A 20,414-nucleotide genomic window follows, 5' to 3' on the forward strand; every position below is an offset into this window, starting at 1 on the left:
TATTTTTCACCCCAACTGTTATCCACCACCACAGGCAGCTACTATGGTGAAAAATTGCTACTCATTTGTTTTAAACAAATGCCCCCAGGGAAAAAGGCTGCTTGCTTGAGGCAAGCTCTGTGTCCGGTCAAATAAAGATAGCCTTGAATGGGATCTCCTAGGGAACCACCAGACAGGTCAAGTAAAGACCGTTTTCTGAGAATAGAGCTTTGAAGACGCTCCAACCCCATAGTGCCCCCTCCAGTGGCTGCCAGGCTACTAGTTTTCACCGTGATTGCAGGTTTTTGGTTTTCAAGCTTATCATGGAGCTGGGGAAAGGGGGAAGATGGGAACAGAATAAATTAAGATACCACATAATTCACTGTTCTTACAGAGGTTCAGTCATTTTTCTTTCATAAACACTTCCTTCATTGTTGTAAACCTTTGGTTAATTTCCAAATAATTTAAAAAGTTGATCCTGACAATTTTGCCAGTGTTCTCATTGCTTTTATGGAAGTGAATGGGGTGGGGATGGAGGGGGGAGTGGGGGGGCGGTCTTACGCCACCATTTTTGCTGATGTCACTCCTTCCAATTCAGCCAAATCCTTTAGGGTCATCCTTGATGCCTGTCTTTTTCAAACATTCCAACCCACATCAGCAGATCCTGTAGAGGCAGCAAATCCTCTATCTTGAAAATATATCCACCACTCGTCACTACCTTCATTGCTACCACCCTGATATAAGCAAGTCCTCTCCCCTCACTATTTTCCAACACCTCCTCCTCACCTTTCCTCAGACTGCCAAGCACGGTCCTGTTTCATTTTTCTACCAGGTATACACATGACTCATTCCCTTACTTCTTTCAATTCATTGTTCAAATAACACCTCCACCCAAGATACTCCTCTGACCACTCTACACCTCACACCCCATCACTCTATCCTAACCTTGTTTCATTTTTTCCTAGCACTTATCACTACCTGACATGTTATATTTACTAGTATTTATTGTCTGTCTCCTCCCATTAGAATGTAAGTTCATAGAGTCAGGGACTTTGTCTGCTGTGTTTGTTGTTGCATCCTCAGTGCCCAGAACAGTAGCTGGCTCATAGTTGGCACTCAGTCCATTCTGGCTGAATGTATGGCTGGTTCCTTTCATTTGCTCCACCTCCTTCTCTCCCTCCTTTTCCCCAGTGTCCAATGTGGACAACATCAGTGGACTCCTTTGCCCTCTGTCTTCAGCCCATGCAGAAGTCCAGTAGGAGTTTGGAGGAAGGAAGGACAAGTGGCCTCAGGTTTACCATGTCCCTGGATCTAAGATCACTGTCTCTCCCAAGGTGACAGTCTGTATGTGGGAGAATACTTTTAGGACAACAGGATAGGGAAGGATTCCTAAACAACTCTAATAAAGCATACCCATAAAAGAAAAGACTGAAAAAACTGAAATTCTCTGTATCAAAAGATACCATAAACAAAGTGGAGAGACAAGTCACAGACTAGAAAATATATGCAACCCACATACAGGGTTGGTATATAGAATATATAAGCTCATTGAAATCAATAAGAAATGCACAAGCAACATAATAGAAAAATGGGCTGGGCAAAGGATAAGAAGGAGAATTCATAGAGGAAGAAACTCAAATGGATAATAAGCATATAAAAGATGCTCAATCTCTCTAGTAATTAGGGAAGTGAAAATTAAAATAATGAGGTTCCATTTCATACCATTTGGAAGATGAAAACTACCTAAGTGCAGTAAGTGGTAACAAGGATAAAGCTAGTGGGAATGTTAGGAACAACTAGTTTGGAGAACAATTTGACAATAACTCATAAAGCCAAAAGATACATATGTAGTCATGCCTCCTTGTCCGAGAGAGATTGGTTCCAGGGTCCCCGCAGATACTAAAATATATAGATGTTCAAATCCCTTATATAAAATGGTATAGTGTTTGCATATAGGCTACAGCAGGGTATACCTACACATCACTTTATTCATGTAAATTCAGTGTAATGCTCAGCATGGCATGTGGCAAATTCAAGTTTTGCTTTTTGGAACTTTCTGGGATTTTTTTTTTGTTCCGAATAATTTTGATCTGCAATTGGCTGAATCCATCTATGGATGCAAAACCCGTGCATATAAAGGCCAAACTGTACTCTATTACTTAGTAATTTCATGAAGAAGTCTTTCCTAGAGAAATATTTACACTTGTGTACAAGGAGACATGTACACAATGTTCATTGCAATACTGTTTGTTGAAAACTCTCCTTCAATGCAAAAATGGACTACCAGACAGCAGTTAAAAGGAATGAATTACATTTACATTTATGAATGTCTTAAAAATATAATTTTGAGTGAAAAAAGCAAGTTGAAAAAGAATACATACAGTATGGTGCTATTTATAATGATAAAATATGCTAAACAATATTATGTATAATTTATAGTATAGTTTATGAATATCTATATATGTTATAAAAGTATAAAAACACAGAAATGATACACAACAACTTCAGTGATGTGGTTATGTCTGTGTAAGAAGGAGGGGGAAGGACTGGTAGATAGAGTTGTGTCTGTATCTGAAATAGCTGATTATTAATATTTTTACTTTATATTAGTTTACATTTTTGTTTTTTATAGCTCTATGGAGGTATAATTAACATAAAATAAACTACACATATTTAAAATGTACAGTTTGACAGATTTTTACATATGTATACACCCTTGGAACCACCACCACAATGAAGATAATAAACATATACATCACCCCCAAAAGTTTCCTCCTGTCCCTTTGTAATCTATCCTTCCTGCCCACCCCCTTCCCCAACCTGTCCCTGTACCACCATTGATCTTTTTTTCTATTACTATAGGTTAGTAGTCTTCATTTCCTAGAATTTTATATAAATGAAATGATACAGTATGTGCTTTATTTTTAATCTGGCTTCTTTCACTCAGCATGATTATTTTGAGATTCATCCATACTGGTACATGTATCAGGAGTTCATTCCTTTTTATTATTACTGAGTGGCATTCCAGTGTTTGGCTATACCATGGTTTGTGTACAAGTCTTTCTATGAACTTATGCTTTCGTTTTCTTTGGGAAATACCTAGGAGTAGAATTGTGGAATTATATGTTCGATGTGTCTAGTAGACCCCCTTATCCACGGTTTCACTTTCTGTGGTTTCAGTTACCTGAGGTCCAAAAATATTAAATGGAAAATTCCAGAAATAAGCAATTCATGTTTTAAATTGTGCCCATTCTGAGTAGTATAATGAAATCTCACAAGGTCCCACTTCATCCCACCCAGGAAGATGTGAGCTATCCCTTTGTCCAGCATATCCATGCTGTATATGCTACCTGCCTATTAGTCATTTAGTCCCTATATATAGTGTTTGGTACTAGCCACGGTTTTAGGTACTCACTGGGGGTCTTGGGATATATTCCCTGTGCATAATGGGGGTGGGGAGAAACTAGTGTATTTATTTTTTTAAGAAACTGCCAAACTGTTTCCCAAAGTGAACATATCATTTTGCATTCCCACCAGGAGCTTATGAGAGTTCCACTGGCTCTGATAGGTGTGTGGTTTTCATTTGCATTTCTCTAATGACTAATGATGTTCATCATCTGTTTAAGAGTTCATTTGCCATCCACATATCTTCTTGATGAATTGTCTGTTCAAATCTTTTGCCAGTTTTTAAAAATTGGGTTGTTTGTCTTCTTGTTATTGAGTTGTAAGCGTTATTTACAATAGTCTACAGACAAATCTTTTGTCAGATATGTGTTTGGCAAATATTTCCCTTCTAGTTTGTGGCCTGCCTTTTTATTTTCTTAACAGTGTCTTTTGAAGAACAGAAGGTTTTAATTTTGATGAAATACAATTGGTTGATTTTTGTCCATTAATTTTATATGTCAACTTGACTGGAACACAAGGTACCCAGATATTTGATTAATCATTATTCTGGGTGTGTCTGTGAGGGTGTTTCTGGGTGAGATTAAGTTTTCTCCAACGGATTCTTCTACAACAGCCCCTCCCAAGTCCATAAAAGAGCGTTCCTCTCTGTTTCTCTGCACTTGCATATGGTTTGCTATTAGATCGTATGACCCGAATTGCAATTCTTTGTTGTTTCTAAATAAACCCATTTTGTTGGAGAAATATCTGGCTGTCCATTTGTTTAAGGTCAACAGTTTGGCTGGATGGGCAGGGACATGGAAGGTACATGAGTGGAAAATTGATGGCAAGGATTTGGGGGGAAGAGTATGTACATAGACCTCTCTGAATACGCAAAAAACATGAAGATATCTGTGTACCTTATGAATGTTGACCAAAGGATGACCTCAGCAGAGGAGGATTTTAATAAAGTGGATGGGATGACCCATTCTCTGGATACTAGTCAGCCCCTTTCCGTAGCCACTCCTGTCATCGCCCAATGGGCACGTGAGCAAAGTGGCCATGGTGCAGGGATGTTCAGCAACTTGGATTTCCAATCGCCAAAGTCAACGTGGCTATGGCCCCTGCTGAGTGCCCAATATAGCACCATTCCCTGGGGTGATCACCAGCAACTGGTGGCAGGTTGATTACATTGGACTACTTCCATCATGGGAGGAGCAGCATTTTGTTCTTACTGGAACAGACACTTACTCTGGATACAGATTTTCCTTCTCTGTACGTGGTACTTCTGCTAAAACTACCATCAATGGACTTATAGAATGCCTTACCCACCATCTTGGTATTCCACACAGCATTGCTTCTAATCAAGGAACTCACTTCACAGCAAAAGAAGTGTAACAATGGGCCTATGCTCATAGAATTCAGTGGTCTTATGTTCCCCACCATCCTGAAGCAGCTAGTTTGGTAGAACAGTGCAATGGCCTTTTGAAGACTCAGTCACAGAATCTGCTAAGTGGCAATACCTGATTATTTTTGCTAACATATATATATATATATATATATATATATATATATATATATATATAATTGATTTTTGCATGTTAGTCTTGTATCCTGTAAACTTGCTAAATTCACTTATTAGTTCTAGTGGGTTTTTTGGTAGCTTCTATAGGATTTTCTGTATAAACAGTCATGTTATCTATGAAAAAAGCAGTTTTACCTCTTAGTTTCTAAAATGTATGCTTTTAATTTTTTTCTTTCTTTATTGCACCAACTAGAATCTTGAATACAATGTTGCATGTAAGTGGTGAGAGCAGACATCTCTATAATTCTAAATATATTTCTACATGCTTCAAATGATTCATATTTTCAAAAATTTAATTCGTGTCAACTTAAAGGTGCGAGAATAGTACAAATAACTTTTCCCCTCCCTTGAACCATTTGAGTAAGTGGATGACACAATGTCTCCTCAGCTCTGAATAAGTAGTGTATAATTCCTACCAAGTAGGGAATTCTCCTAGATAACCACAATAGAGCTATCAGAATCAGCAAATTAGTGTTTGATATATTACTACATACAATCCATAGACCCTGTTTAAGTTTTGCCACTTGTCCCAAAAATATCCTTTAGAGCACAAGGATCTAGCCTAGAGTCACATGTTATATTTAGTTGTCATATTATTTGACTCTCCTTCAATATGGAAGTTTCTTGGTCTTTTCTTGACTTTCATGACTGACACTTTTCAAGATTATAGGTGTTACTTTGTAGAATTTTCCTTAGTTGGGTATGTCTGATATTTCCTCATGATTAGATAGATTCAGGTTATGCATTTTTGTCAGGAATGTGATGTTTTAATTGCATTCTATCAGCCTATACATTATAAATGGCATTTTCTAATTCCATCATTCCTTCTACATTTATTAGTTGTTGTTTTACTGAGAAAAGCTTTTTCTTCTTTCCATTTACTAATTAATTTATTACTGTCAGAATTATTCATAGATTTCTGTTTTATTCAGTGGAGTCTAATATTTTACTGTTATTTAGTTTGATGTTCAAATTTTCCCAGATTTGGCCAGTGGGAGCCCCTTCAAGCTGGCTCTTGTATCCTTTTGACATGTCCCCATTATTATTTGAGCATTCCACACTTTCCTGGCACAACCAGATATTTCAGGCTCATGTTGTAATTTTCCTCCCAAAACCTCGAATCAGCCCTTTCTCCACGGAGCAATGGTACTTTTCAGTGGAGAATTGTATTTAGAAACCAATACCAGATGTGATCCACTTTATGGGGTGTCACTGCTCCCAGGCCCTCTCAGTGAATAGAATTAGGGGGCAAATATATATATATATATACACACACACACACATCACCTTGTATATATTTCACCCTAATACTTCCAATTATACCTTAACATTACAGGATTCATTTTGATTTTCTCCTTTTCCACACTTGAGATTCTTGTTTGGCATAAGAAACCTGGCTCTCTTTATCCTCAGTATATTTATTTATCTGATTAATCTCCCTTATATATAACCAGTCTTCTGTTGCTGCCCATCCCTCCCCGCAACCATGGATGCCTGTTTGAGCTCCAACACCCCATGCCAGGCTCCCATAGTAGTGCCCCCACGTAGATTCAGAACCTTCTTTACCCTCCTCAGGCTCCAACACCCCACAATGGGCCACTGTTGCTGCTTATCTATCTGGACTCCTTCATTCCCCAACTAATGGCTTTTAGATTGAATTATTCAGGAAGGAAGGAGGAAGACAGGTAAGCTCATAATTATTTTTTAATTAAGAAAAAAAAATGCTCCAATCATTTTGATTCCTGATTGTCATTCACAGGAGTATTGTTGGCTACTCTTTTACTTGTGGGCAGGAAAAAAATCAGATTTCATTATTAGACTGGATGTGGTTAACTTGTGTCCACAATAATATATATATATATATATTTTTTTTTTTTAAATTTTTTTTAAATTGGGGAATTGGGGGAGGGGAACAGCATTGGGGAATCGGAGAAGGGGAACAGACAAGTTGCTGTCCTTTTGTTCTTCAGTTTAGTTGTGGAGGACGTTGCTTCACTGGCCCATGTTGGTATTATCATTGTGCTTTTCCCGGTGATGCTGTCGCTCGCCGGCCATTGGACGGCCACTCATGGCAGCTCACAAAAGCTCACGCCCGCTGCCAGCCAGCCCCACTGCAGCCTATGCCATTGCTGGCAACTCACAGCAGCCCAGTTCCAGGTTGAGCTGTTGTTCACCATCTTAGCTGTAGAGGGCGCAGCGTCACTGGCCTCATGTGGGATCCAAACTGGGGTCCTGCTGCTCAGAGTTGAAGTCTCAAGCCAACTCTTAACCAACGTGCCACTCGGCCAACCCAGCAATAATATTTTGAATGGTTCACATAGCTACAAAGAAAGGAGCCATGTGTGAGGTTATTAGCTACACAGATTTAGGAAACAGAATAGCTGTGTCCAAGAGTCCTACCAGAGACTCAGCATTACTCCTTCAGCCTCATTGGGCCTCAACATCTTAAACTCTAAAATGGAGATTCTACTTCATACGGTTCTTTAAACAGATTAAGTGATAGATATCCTTAGCACAGTGTCTGGCAGGTGGATTTGCCTTGAAACTAAAGACACTTAAATTTTACGGCTCTCACTTGCATAGACTACTCTAAGGCGCTGTATTTGTAATTTTTTATTCTTGTTTTTAAAGAGAACCTCCAAGTTGTATAAAATTCAGGCCCTAACCAACTTGGGTCTACCCCTGTCTGGTACACAGTAAGTGTTTGGTAAATGTTAGTTTTTCTTACTTATATCTGATATTAAGAGTGGTCCTCTAAGTGGTCCTTTTATTTTGTATTTTGTTTTTCTTTTTGCTTTCAAGTTGCCCCATTTTATAGACAAACTATAACATAAGCCATAATGTAGGACGTTTCTTTCATTCAATCCATTCATTTAAAAATTGTTTATTGAGGCCAGCCAAGTGGCTCAGTTGGTTAAGAGCGTGAGCTCTGAGCAACAGGGTCAATGGTTCGATTCCCACATGGGCCAGTGAGCTGCGTCCAAGCTGAGCTGTCGCTGAGCTGGTGAGAGCACGTGCTCTTAGCAGCAAAGGTTGCCGGTTCGACTCCCACATGGGATGGTGGGCTACGCACCCCCGCAACTAGATTGAAAGTGGCGACTGGACTTAGAGCTGAGCTATGCCCTCCACAACTAAGATTGAAGGACAACAACTTGACTTGGAGCTGATGGGTCCTGGAAAAACACAATGTTCCCTTTCCCCAATTCCCCAACACTGTTCCCCTACCCAATTCCCCAATAAAAATCTTTTAAAAAAATATTTATTAAGTGGCTACTATGTCATAGGAGCTCACAATCCTGTGGCCAAGACAGACATATACATTAATTACAATACGTATAGTAAGTGCTGTAATAAATGTATGTACAGCCACATAGAGAAAGAAACAACAGACTCTAAAGGGATTTGATAAGCAGGCTTTTTTTTTTTTTAGATTTTTATTGGGGAATTGGGGGGATGGGAACAGTGCTGGGGAATTGGGGAAAGGGGAACAGACAAGTTGCTGTCGTTTTGTTCTTCAATCTAGTTGTGGAGGATGTTGCTTCACTGGCCCAAGTTGGCACCATCATTGCGCTCTTCTCTGGCGAGGCAGATCAGTTGCCGGCTTCTGGACGGCCGCTCACTGCGGCTGCTGGCCGCTCACGCTGGCTGCTGGCCACACACGGTAGCCCATGGCAATCCACTGCCACAGGGACTGCAGCCCACGCCGTCGCCGGCGACTCACAGCAGCCCAGCTCCAGGTTGAGCTGTTGTTCAGCATCTTAGCTGTAGAGGGCAGTGTCACTGGCCCTCATATGTGGGATCCGAACCGGGGCCCTCTGGCATCCCAAGCGAGTTCTTAACCATCGTGCCACTCGGCCGGCCCCGATAAGCAGGCTTTTGACTGAGCAGCTTTAGTGGATAAATATGAGATTTGGAAGGTAGAGAATTATTCAGTTTGAAAAAGCAACATATTCAAGGCCTTAATTCCTTCACTGAATTTATCAAGGGTCTACATTATGTCAGGTACTACTATGGATGCTGGAGATACAGTAATAAACAAGTCAGGCAAGACTGGGCCTTCACAGAGCTTACATTCTAGTAGTGGGAGTACTAGATAGGGCAATGTGATGAGAGTATCACACAAGTGTAGGAGTGTGTGTCTATTCTTAAATGAATGGTAAGAGGCCTTTCTGAGGAGGAAACATTTGAGGTGAGGCTTGAATGACAAGAAGGAGTCAGACATGAGAAGGCTGGGGACAGGGGAGAGCACTTAAATGCAAGAACTCCTGGTAGCAAAGGGCCTAGAATTGCCAAAACAGTTTTGAAAAAGAAAGCAAAGTTGGAGGACTCACACAATCCAATTTTAAGACCTAACTATAGAGTTACAGAAATAAGGACAGTGTGTTTTTGGCGTAAGGATATTCCCATCAATGCAAGAAAATAAAGAATCCAGAAATACTCTTCATATGATTGATGAATTTCAAGAAGGTTAATTCAATGGAAAAATGATAGTCTTTTTAAAAAATAGTGCTGAAACAATTAGACATCTGTATGTAAAAAAAAGAACCACAACTCAAATCTTATACCACATAAAGGAGTCCACTTAAAATGGATGATAGAACTAAATATGAAACCTAAACAAGAAAACATAACTGAAAGTCTTCATAATCTTGGGTTAAGCAGAGGTTTCTTAGCTAGGCTACAAAAACACAAACCATAAAAAAATGATAAATTTGGACTTCATCAAAATTAATAACTCTGTTCTTCAAATGATCCTGTTTTAAAAAATGAAAACATAGCCACAGACTGGAAGAAAATATATGTAAAACACATATCTAATAAAGGACTGGTATTGGGAATACAAAAAGAACTCTCACAATTCAATGATAAGAAAACAAATAATCTAATTTTTAAAATGGGCAAAACATTTGAACAGGCACTTCACCAACTAAAAAATACTGATGACAAATATATAAAGAGAGCCGGCCGAGTGGCACGTTGGTTAAGAGCTGGCTTGGGACACCAGAGGGCCCCAGTTCGGATCCCATATATGAGGGCCAGTGATGCTGAACAACAGCTCAACCTGGAGCTGGGCTGCCATGAGTCCCCGGGGAAGGCAGGTGGGTTGCCATGGGCTACCGTGTGTAGCCAGCAGCCACCGTGAGCAGCCAGCAGCCGCAGTGAGCGGCCACCCAGAAGCCAGCGACTGATCTGCCTCACCCATGAAAAGCGCAATGATGGTGCCAACTTGGGCCAGTGAAGCAGCGTCCTCCACAACTAGACTGAAGAACAAAAGGACAGCAACTTGTCTGTTTCCATCCCCCAATTGCCCAATAAAAATCTTAAATATATATGTGTATATATTTATTAAATATATATATTAAATATATATATTTATATATAAATATATATAAATAAAATATATATTAAATATATATTAAATATATATTTATTATATATATTAAATATATATGTGTATATGTGTATATATGTGTATATATATATGTGTATATATATATATAAAGAGATGCTGAACATCATTAGTCCTTATGGAAATGCAAATTAAACCACAATGCCATATTACCACACACCCATTAGAATGACTAAAATTAAAAATACAGACAATACAAAAAACAACAACAAAAAAGAAAAAATACAGATAATACAAAATGCTCGGAAGGATGAGGAGCAACTGGAATTCTCTTACACTGCTGGTGGGAGTGCAAAATGATATACCTCCTTTGGAAAACAATTTGGTGGTTCCTTATGAAGTTACACATACACTTAACACATAACCCAGAGAGCCCACTCCTGGGTATTTACCCAAGAGAAATAAAAACATATGCCCACGCAAATACCTGTACATGTATGTTCATAGCAGCTTTATTGTAATAACCCCAAACTGGAAACTCCCTAAAGGTGTATCAATAGGTGAATAGATGTACAAATTATAGCACATTTATACATTAAATACAACTCAGAAATATAAAAGAATAATACATGCAACAACATGGATGAATCTCAAAAGCATTATGCAAAGTGAAAGAAGTCAAACACAAAACTCTTCATAACTGTATACTACTTAATGACATTCTGGAAAAGACAAAACTATAGGGACAGGAATCAAGTCAGTGGTTGCTTGAGGCTGTGGTGGTGGTAGTGGTGGAAAGGACTGACTACAAAGGGGCACATGACAATTTGTTGGGGTGATAGAAATGTCCTATCTCTCAATTGTGATGGTTACATCATTGTACACATCTCCAAAGTCAACACATGTACATTTTAAAATGCTGAATTTTACTGTATGTAGATTATTCCTCAATGAACCTGAATTTAAAAAAAGAACCACACTGGTAACAAGTGTGGTTTTAAAATGTGTCCATAAATGTTTGGCACTCCTTACTTCAAAGGTGGAGCCTAATTCTGTTCCCCTTGCATGTGGGCTGTGCTGACTTAGTGACACACTTCTAAAAAACAGAATACGGCAGGAGTGATGGTGTGTGACTTCTGAGAATGTCATAAAAAGCACTGCAACTTTCTTCTTGTTCTCTCTTGTATCACTCACTCTGGGGGAAACCAGGTACCAGACTGTGAGAATACTTATCAGCCTTATGGAGAGGCCCATGTGATAAGGAACTGACAACCTCTTGTCAACACCACGGGAATGAAACATCTTGGAATTGGATCCTTGAGCCCCAATCCTTGAGTCAACTGGGGCTGCATCTCTGGCTGACATGTCTGCAACCTCATGAGAAATCCTGCGCCAAAACTAACTAGCTTAAGCCAGTCTCTAATTCCCAACCCACAGAAACTGTGAGATAATAAATATTTGTTGTTTTAAGCCACTAAGTCTGGGGTAATTTGTTACACAATTATAGATAGCTAATACACTGAGAGATGGGGGTGTGATTTAAAGTTGAAGAAGTGGATTGTGTAAAGACTCATAGGCATTGTGAGACCTTCAGATTTAACTCTAAAAAGTCCAATGGTGAGCCATTGGTTTTATTCAGAAGAATAACAATCAAAAGTTTTGCTTTAAATAATCACTTCACTATGGAGTGGTCAAGAATGGAGGCAGGGAGACCAGTTAGGAAGCGATTTCAGTAGTACAGGTGAGAGATGATGGTGGCTTAGACAAGGGTGGTAACAGTGGAGATGGATGTATAGAGAGAAGGAAGAAGAGGAATCAAGGACGATCCTAGAGGTATTTTTGTTTGACTAGTTGAAATGAAGATAACTGTAAAAGGAACATATTGGGAGACATGATGGATGGAGGCAAGGCCTGAAGGGGTGTATAAGCATAATGGGACCATACTGCCAATAGGTCAGTATGGTTAGAGTTTATGGTGATTAATGGGAGGAGAGTGGTGAGAAAGTAGGCTGAAAAAAGCCATGAAAGAAAGGCCCTGTTTATCATCAAGTCTCTGGACTTTAATCCAGTTAGCCACTGGAGGCCACTAAAAGATTTTAAGTAGGAGAATGATTGGTCAAATTCACATTTTTAGAAAGACAACTAACAGCTGCAATATAGAATTCGGTTTAAGGTTGGGAGATATTGGAAACCAGGAGATATTCTGAATAACTTTCTGATTTTTAGGAGGCAGCATAGTACAGATGCTTCTTGACTTACAATGGGGTTATGTCCCAATGAACTCATTGTAAGTTCAAAATATCCTCAGTCAAAACTGCATTTAATACACCTAACCTACTGAACATCATAGCTCAGCCTACCCTACCGTAAACATACTCAGAACCCTTACATTAGCCTACAGTTGTGCAAAATCTAACACAAAGCTTATTTTATAATAAAGTGCTGACTATCTCATGTCATTTATATAATTATGGCTTGCCACCTTCAAGCTGGGTAATTATCTTGAGTTTCATCTCAAGAGTAATTGCCTTTCTCTTCTCACCAGAAGAAAGAGACACAGATGGGTGTTTTGTAGACATGATGGGATTCAAAAACACAATATCCAAAGAATGCTGACAACACAGGACACTGTACAGTATCTGTTGTTTACCCAGTAACGTGGCTGATCCGGAGCTGCGGCTGTCAATGCTTACCATCACAAGTGTTGTACCACATATCACTAGCCCAGGAAAAGTTGAAAATGCAAATACAGTTTCTACTTAATGTGCATCACTTTTGCACCATTGTAAAGCCGAAAAATTGCAAGTCAAACCATCCTAAGTTATAGTATAGTAGAAAGAACATAAATGGCTTTGGAGTTAGATAGGCCCAAGTTTAAATCTTCACAATGCAAGTTATCATCTATTATGGATTGAATTGTGCCCCCCCCACCAAAATTCCTATGTTGAAGTCCTAACTTCCAGTACCTCAGATGTGACCTTATTTGGAAATAGAGTCATTGCAGATGAGATTAGTTCAGGTCATATTGGTATGACTGGTATCCTTATAAAAGGGGAAATTTGGTCACCGACATGCACACAGCAATGATGCCATTTGAATACGAAAGCATATATCTATAAGTCAAGGAATGTCAAAGATTACCAGCAAACCACTAGAAGCTAGGGGCAAGGTATAGTACAGGTTCTGCCTCACAGCCCTCAGAAGAAACCAACTCTGCCGACACCTTGATCTCCCAGACTTCTAGCCTCCAAAACTGTGAGATAATAAATTTCTGATCCACTCAGTTTGTGATACTTTGTTATGGGAGCCCAAGCAAACTAATATACCATCTCTGAGATCTTGGACAAATTATTCTACCTTGCTAATGCCTAGTGTCATAATCTGTAAAATAAAGGTAATTGTATCTACCTAATAGGGTAGTCACAAGAATTAAAATGAAATGGCACTTGCAAAACACCTGGCATAGGGAGTCACTACATAAACTTTTTTTTAAAAAAGATTTTATTGGGGAATTGGGAGAGGGAAACAGCGCTGGGGAATCGGGGAAGGGGAACAGACAAGTTGCTGTCCTTTTGTTCTTCAGTCTAGTTGTGGAGGACGTCGCTTCACTGGCCCATGTTGGTATTATCATAGCGCTATTCCCGGGTGAGGCAGTCGCTCACCAGCCATTGGACAGCTGCTCACGTCCGCTGCCAGCCAGCCCCACTGCAGTGTACACTGTTGTGGGTGACTCACGGCAGCCCAGCTCCAGGTTGAGCTGTTGTTCACCATCTTAGCTGTAGAGGGCGCAGCATCACTGGCTCTCATGTGGGATCCGAACTGGGGCCCTGCTGTTCAGAGCCAGTGTCCCAAGCCAACTCCTAACCAACGCACCACTCAGCCTGCCCTAAACATTTTATATTTGTGGAACACTGATGCTACCCACGGAAAATGGGATATTTCTAAAGATTTTTGGAAAGACTGACTGCAATTGTCAGGGTCATGTGCAATGGAACCTAAAAGTAATAGGATGGAGATGACCCCTTTTTCCTGTTGGATTGTGGAGCCCCAGGATTGTCTTGCTCCCTGTGAAAATGTAGCTCCTTGTAGGATAGAACACTAGTACAAGAACCAAAAGTACCCTTAAAGGCAGGAAGACTGAGGCTAACTAACATCCTGTGGTGGGGTAAAGGTGGGAAGGGAAGGAGGTGAACAAAGCTAGAGAAGAATGGGCCAGATGCCTTAGGCCTCCAGACTTCCCAGCTCACTTCCTTAGGTAAAAAGGTTTAGGCTGGGGGTCGTCCTCTCCTCAGCTCCATAAGGGAAACCCAACAGAGGCCTCACCAGTCTCTGGAACGCCTAGTCCTTTCAGGCAGGGAGTCCCTTGCCAAAACAAACAATCCCAGCTCTACGATTGTGCTCTGGCTGGGGTAGGGGAGAACAAAGATCCCTTTCTTTGCTTCCCCAACTCTATGGCTCCAGCCAAAGGCACTGTTTACACAATCTTCCCTGGTGAAGAATTTGTTCCTTTCTCTCTATGTTACAGCTGGAAAAGATTGACTCCCTCCTTGCCTGTTCCTTTTCCCCAGACCCCTAGTCAGGAAAACTGCCCAGTACCTGAACCTCCCACCCTCAGAAAAGATGTCAGCACACTTAGGAGTAACTCCAGGCCCTTTTTTGAAGTGACAGAGAACCTCAAAGTTTTAGTGGCAGAAAGCCTGTTTGGCTAGGAAAGGGAGACTGGCTGGAGAGATCAGGGGCCTAGCTTGTCTCCATTCCAATTTTGTTTATTCCGCCCTCTCTCATTCCCAAGGGATTCCTAGGCTTTCCCAGGTTGAGATCTATGAGTGAATCAACTAATCAAAATCCGGGGCAGATTTGGGTTCCTTCTTTAAAAGGATGACAAAGTGGATCGGATGAAAATAGCATTTTCTAGTGAGAGTTCTTCTTTACTTTTTAGTTTACTAACTCCAGCGGCACGTTTCCCTCAAGCTCCAAAAACAAAAGCAAGGAGAAAAGGAAGCCCCAGAGTGGTGCAGTCTAATTTTAGCACTGGCAGAGAATCCTAGTGTTAAGTTACCCCTGGTAAATTGGTAACTAAGAACAGCAGAGATAGAGACAATTTACAAGATCTAGGTCTCCAACAAGAAGTTTAAAAATCTAATTTCACTTACTTCTATATTTTCAAGAGGCACATCTCAAGGAAATGTGCCCATTTCACACACGGTAAGGAACTTAAAGAACAAGAAGAGTTCATCAAAAGTGACTTGAACCCAAGATTCTGGGACTTTCAATCTGGTCAGCTCCACAGGGCCAAGCTGCTTTCTGAAAATTTTATGGGTATTTTGCACTGCAGACATTTTCCCTGAGCTAAGTCCCCACTGATTATTCTCCTGTTGCTAAGGGAGTTATGGGCTAGCTGTTTGTAACCCTTCGCGGCTATGTTTTGGAAACTTAAGAAGTCCCTGTTTCAGCTGTTGGAAGACATGGATGGAAAGGACTTATGGGGTACAAAGGAGATGCAAGTCTGTTTAGGCTCAGACACCATCGCTACACATACACATAACCCCCCACCCCTCACCCCCAGTAAGATCTGCAGAGTTCGTTTCTGTAAAAGCAGCTTCACAGTTCCTGGAAGGCTCTAATCCACAATGGTTAAAAATACCCATCTTGGAGACAGAGCTGAGCCAATTAAACTGAACCTGCCCAGAAACCCAGGAAAAGAGCAGTGGGGTAAAATGAAGCCAGGGGTAGACAGAAGACCACCTATCTGCAAGATAACAACAGGGATGGTAATTATAAGAAACAGATCCATCGCCTTCACTGAGAAATCTAAAAACCTGTCCAGATTTGTCTTTCCCTCTCCTCCAATGATGTCCTGGTCCCCATACCCTGTGGTATGGTATTATATAATGCAAGGAGCTTTGGTAATCAGTTTCTATTGTTTTATCACTTCATACCTAGAAAACCTTGAGGACTAAGTCATAGTTCTTGAATCTGAGTCTGCTTCTCATCTGTTAAAACAAAAAAAAACATCTACTTTACACAAATGAAATAGTTACAGTAAAAGAGCATGGCATACAATTTTTGTTTAGAGGTCTTTTTGTGTTTAGCCTTTCTGAGCTAGATTTAATGAAGTTAGGAGGAAGAGGGTCAGAGAAGGCAACTTTTGGAGTTTCCTTTCAATGCAAGATTTAGATGAAACCTCATTCCTTTAGTAGATTGAAAGATTGTACTTATATTAGCTTTCTACTGCTATATAACAAATAACCACAAACTTAGTGGTTTAAAACAACATCCACTTATTACCTTACTGTTCTGTAGATCATAAATCCAGGCAGGCTTGACTGGGTTCTCTGCTTAGGGTCTCACAAAGCAACAAAGTCAAGGTGTTGACTGAGCTGGGCTCTTATCTAGAGGTTCTGAGGAAGAATCTACTTCCAAGCTCATTTAGGTTGTTGGCAGAATTCTGTTCCTTGAAGTTGTAGGACTGAGGGCCCCATTTCCTTGCTGGCTGTTTAAGTGGTCAATTTCAGCTCTTATTGGCCACTTTGCAGTCCTTGCATATGGTTCCCTCCATCTTTAAAGCCAGCAATGGTGCATCAAATCATTCCTTCAATTCTCTCCGATTTCTCCTGCCACCAGAGAAAGCTCTTTACTTTTAAGGGCTCATGTGATTAAATCAGGGCCCACACAGATAATCTCCCTCTTAGTTAACTGCGCCACATGATACAGCACAACCATGAGTGCAATATCCCATCAAATTCACAGGTTCTGGGAATTAGATCAAGACATTTTAGAGGGTCACTAAAAAAATTCTACCTACCATAGCACTTATTCAAAAAGTGAGAGTAAAGAAAGCAAACAAAAACTAAAAAAAGAAATGAAAACGAAACAAAAAATGAGAGGACTTAATCTTTTTTGGGGTCGGAGGGGGAGGAATGGTAATCAACTATCTCGGTCTAATCACTTACACAAAGAGAAGCCACGCATTTGAGATGAGAGGCCTGACCTTCTGTCATGTCTTCTACAATTTCTAAAGTGGCTGCTTTGATCACAACGTACTAGTGCCTTGAGGTAAATGCTGAAAAATAAGACATTTTAAGGAATGCCTGGGACTAAAAAATCTCCCCATGTTTTTCCTCATCCAACAGTGAGGACACCAAGCTGTCCAAGAGTATGTCCTAAAAATACATGTTGGAAAATGCACATTTTTAGATATGGCTCAATAAAGACAAAGTTTTATTGCTCAAAACTTGGAGGACTAGGACAATATTCTCTACTTACCGGTATGAAGCTACTCTTCTTCCTTTTTCTAGTTCAGAATTCAACTCAAACACTCTTTCATTTCATTTCTCTTGAATGGAGGTAAGAAGACAGAGCAGCCTCTAGGTTCCTGGACACCAACTTAAGCTAAACCAAGTGTTGTTTCCTGAGCAGCTTTCTCATCCTTATGACCTGAGAAGGCCTCACACTAATAAACCCATCCCGAAAGGGAGGCTGATCAGGGTTCCTCATTACTGCTGTTTAGCATTTAGATGATTTTCAAAGGACATCATTTTTTTTCTGATGAGGATGATACAAACCTATAGACACTCCTCCACTTGTATTAAAGAAACAACTGACTCTTAAGAAACTGAGAAGAGGGAAGCAAGCCTTGCTACCTTCAGCATCCCCAGATACTTGACAGCCAGACTTTATAGTTTGGTCAATTCCCTTTTCTGACAACTATTAAGAGGGAGAAGCTGTCTGTAAAATGCCTATATGCTCTGAAGTCCACAGAAAATGAGAAAGCAAATTATAATCAATATACATTCAACTTTGATGGCCATCCTTTCCAAATACTCAAAGGTACCTCTGTTGCATGCACATAATTCCTGGGATGAAAATTATTATCCCTTTAGTAAGTAGATGGGGAGAAACTGAGGTCCCACAAAGTTATTAGTGAATTGCCCAATGACACAGTGGCCAGTGGTAGAAGAGAGATTAGAACCAACACTTCTGATTTCAAATCATGTGCTCTTCTTAAAATTACAAAGACAAGCAGAAAGCTTTCATTCATAATGTTATCAAAATTGGAAAGAACTTCAGAAAATTTGCTCTTGCATCCTCTACTAAAACATAGCAGTCCTCTACCCCAAATTACTGGCAACTTGGGTTGCCAATAAATATCTCTTGGGGCCTGAAACTAAGAAGATCCAGGTTGCCTTGACTCCTCCTGAAGACATTTGCTTTCAAGCTTCTCGCAGCCCCACCTCATCATTCACCTCAAAGAACAAAAACACGTGGGCCACCAAGCCATGTTCTCTCCAAGCACCTAAGATAAGGGGTTAGACTCAATCCCAAAGAAAGGGCCAAGGAGTGAAAGAAAACAGATGATTGATCTGATGACTCAGGAAAGGGATGGGCAATGGAGGCTCCTACCAGAGGTTCAAACTCAGGTGACCGAAACAAAGGAAGGGCTATTCCTCATCTCCAAATATGTAGATCCCTTCCCACCTACTCTTGGCTGGATGAGCTGATCTTGTGAGATGAGGTCCACTTAAGAGCCCCACAGCTCAGAATAGATACGATTCCTCTAAACCTCCAATTACAATAGCAAAAGGGCAAGGGTAATTTGGGGTGATCTGCTTCCTGAGCATCATTCTACTCTGGGGTCAAATCTCTGCCCTGGGCTTTTAGTCATTGATTGAATCAAAAGAAAGTCCATTGTGGTCATCTACATTATCATTTCTGAAACAACTTTAATTTATACTCAGTTATTTGAAGCAGATGTTAAAGGCTTAAAGTTTATCGAGCCTTTAGAAAATATAAGTAATTCTTTTTTTTTTTTAAGCTGAGCCATCCTGCCACCAGTTGGCAGCTCAGCGGCTGCTCAGCTTGGGCCAGGAATCGAACCACTGTTGCTCAGAGTTCAAACTCTTGAGTGAGCTCTTAAGCAATTGAGCCACTCAGCTGGCCCTATAAGTAATTCTTTACCTTTATAGTAACCCCACTGTCCAAAGTCCCTATTGAGGTCTTTTCAAGGGAAGATTTTTACGAGGTTTATCTTTGCTTATTCTACCCTTTCATTTTAGCTTGGAAAGATAATAGTCACCAGCAACACTGGGCTTGAGAGCCCCACAAAACCAAGTGTGGCAGTCGTACACCTTGGGCTACAAGACAGGCTCCTTTCTCTAGCTCCAGCTATTAGTGAAAGTTCCTGAGAGAATCCTCTCACCTCTCAAAGACTGTTTCCTCACTTGTGAAGTGAGGTGGTTGGTTTAAATAAAAACTGTGACTACGATATTGCTGAGATATGTCACGCTAGATACTTCTAGAGATACAAAGATGAACATGACCTAGTCCCTGCCTCAAGAAACTGACAATCTAACTTGGAAGATATGGCACACAAATCTCACAATATCACAGACCATATAAGCATTATAAAGAATGTGTGCTCTACGGTCCTTTATAGGAATTAATGGTCATTTTTACTGCCAGTAGAAACCAGATAAGAGCTTCATGGAGGAAAAAGCAGCATTTAAACTAAGTCTTTCAGGATAACAGGGAGAATTTGAAAAAGAGGAGTGAGCCAAGATTCAGGGAAAGAAAGCAGAGATGGCCAGGCAAAAGGCAAGTGGTTGAAGATATGATAAGGACAGGAACACAGTGAAAATATTTGGGAAATGACCAATAGTGCACTTTGGGTAGTGTATGGGAATAAAAAACCACAAAGCTGAGAAAGTTGTCAGACTGTTTTTGAATTGATAAATGGCAAAACCAGTCCTATGGTTCATGAGGATTACCTTGGCAGTGGTAAGTAGAAGTAAATGCTGAAGGGAAGAGACTAGAGACAGAGGGTCAGTTAAGAGGTTACTGCAACAGACCAGGTAAGTGGCAGTGAGAGCCTGAGCCAGGAGAGCAGTAGTGGAAACAGAGAGCGCATTAGTCATCATATTAAGTCAGTATTGTAAGTTGCTACTGACCCAATCATCTAAGGTAAGTAATAGGCCATCCCAGGTAAAAATTATTAAAAAGGAGTCCTAATTTGAATAAAGCTTTCCTGACACCGAATTAAAAACAGGTGAGGCCAGACCCATGTTGACTTTAGAACCATCACCACCCTCCAGGCCTTATACTTTCACCAAGGCACTTAGC

The 20,414-nt window shown here is 40.3% G+C and overlaps 1 long non-coding RNA gene across 1 annotated transcript in view; it reads left to right on the plus strand.

The window, feature by feature from the left end:
* Positions 1-11,769, plus strand: part of LOC109391801 (uncharacterized) — a 23,399-nt gene extending 11,630 nt beyond the window's left edge. The window contains exon 2 of the long non-coding RNA XR_002125936.1: positions 11,505-11,769. This is a non-coding gene — a long non-coding RNA (uncharacterized LOC109391801). The remainder of the gene's footprint in view (positions 1-11,504) is intronic.
* The last annotated feature ends 8,645 nt before the right edge of the window (positions 11,770-20,414 follow it).

Source organism: Hipposideros armiger, unplaced genomic scaffold (assembly GCF_001890085.2).
Source record: "Hipposideros armiger isolate ML-2016 unplaced genomic scaffold, ASM189008v1 scaffold_303, whole genome shotgun sequence".
NCBI classification, from domain to species: Eukaryota; Metazoa; Chordata; class Mammalia; order Chiroptera; family Hipposideridae; genus Hipposideros; species Hipposideros armiger.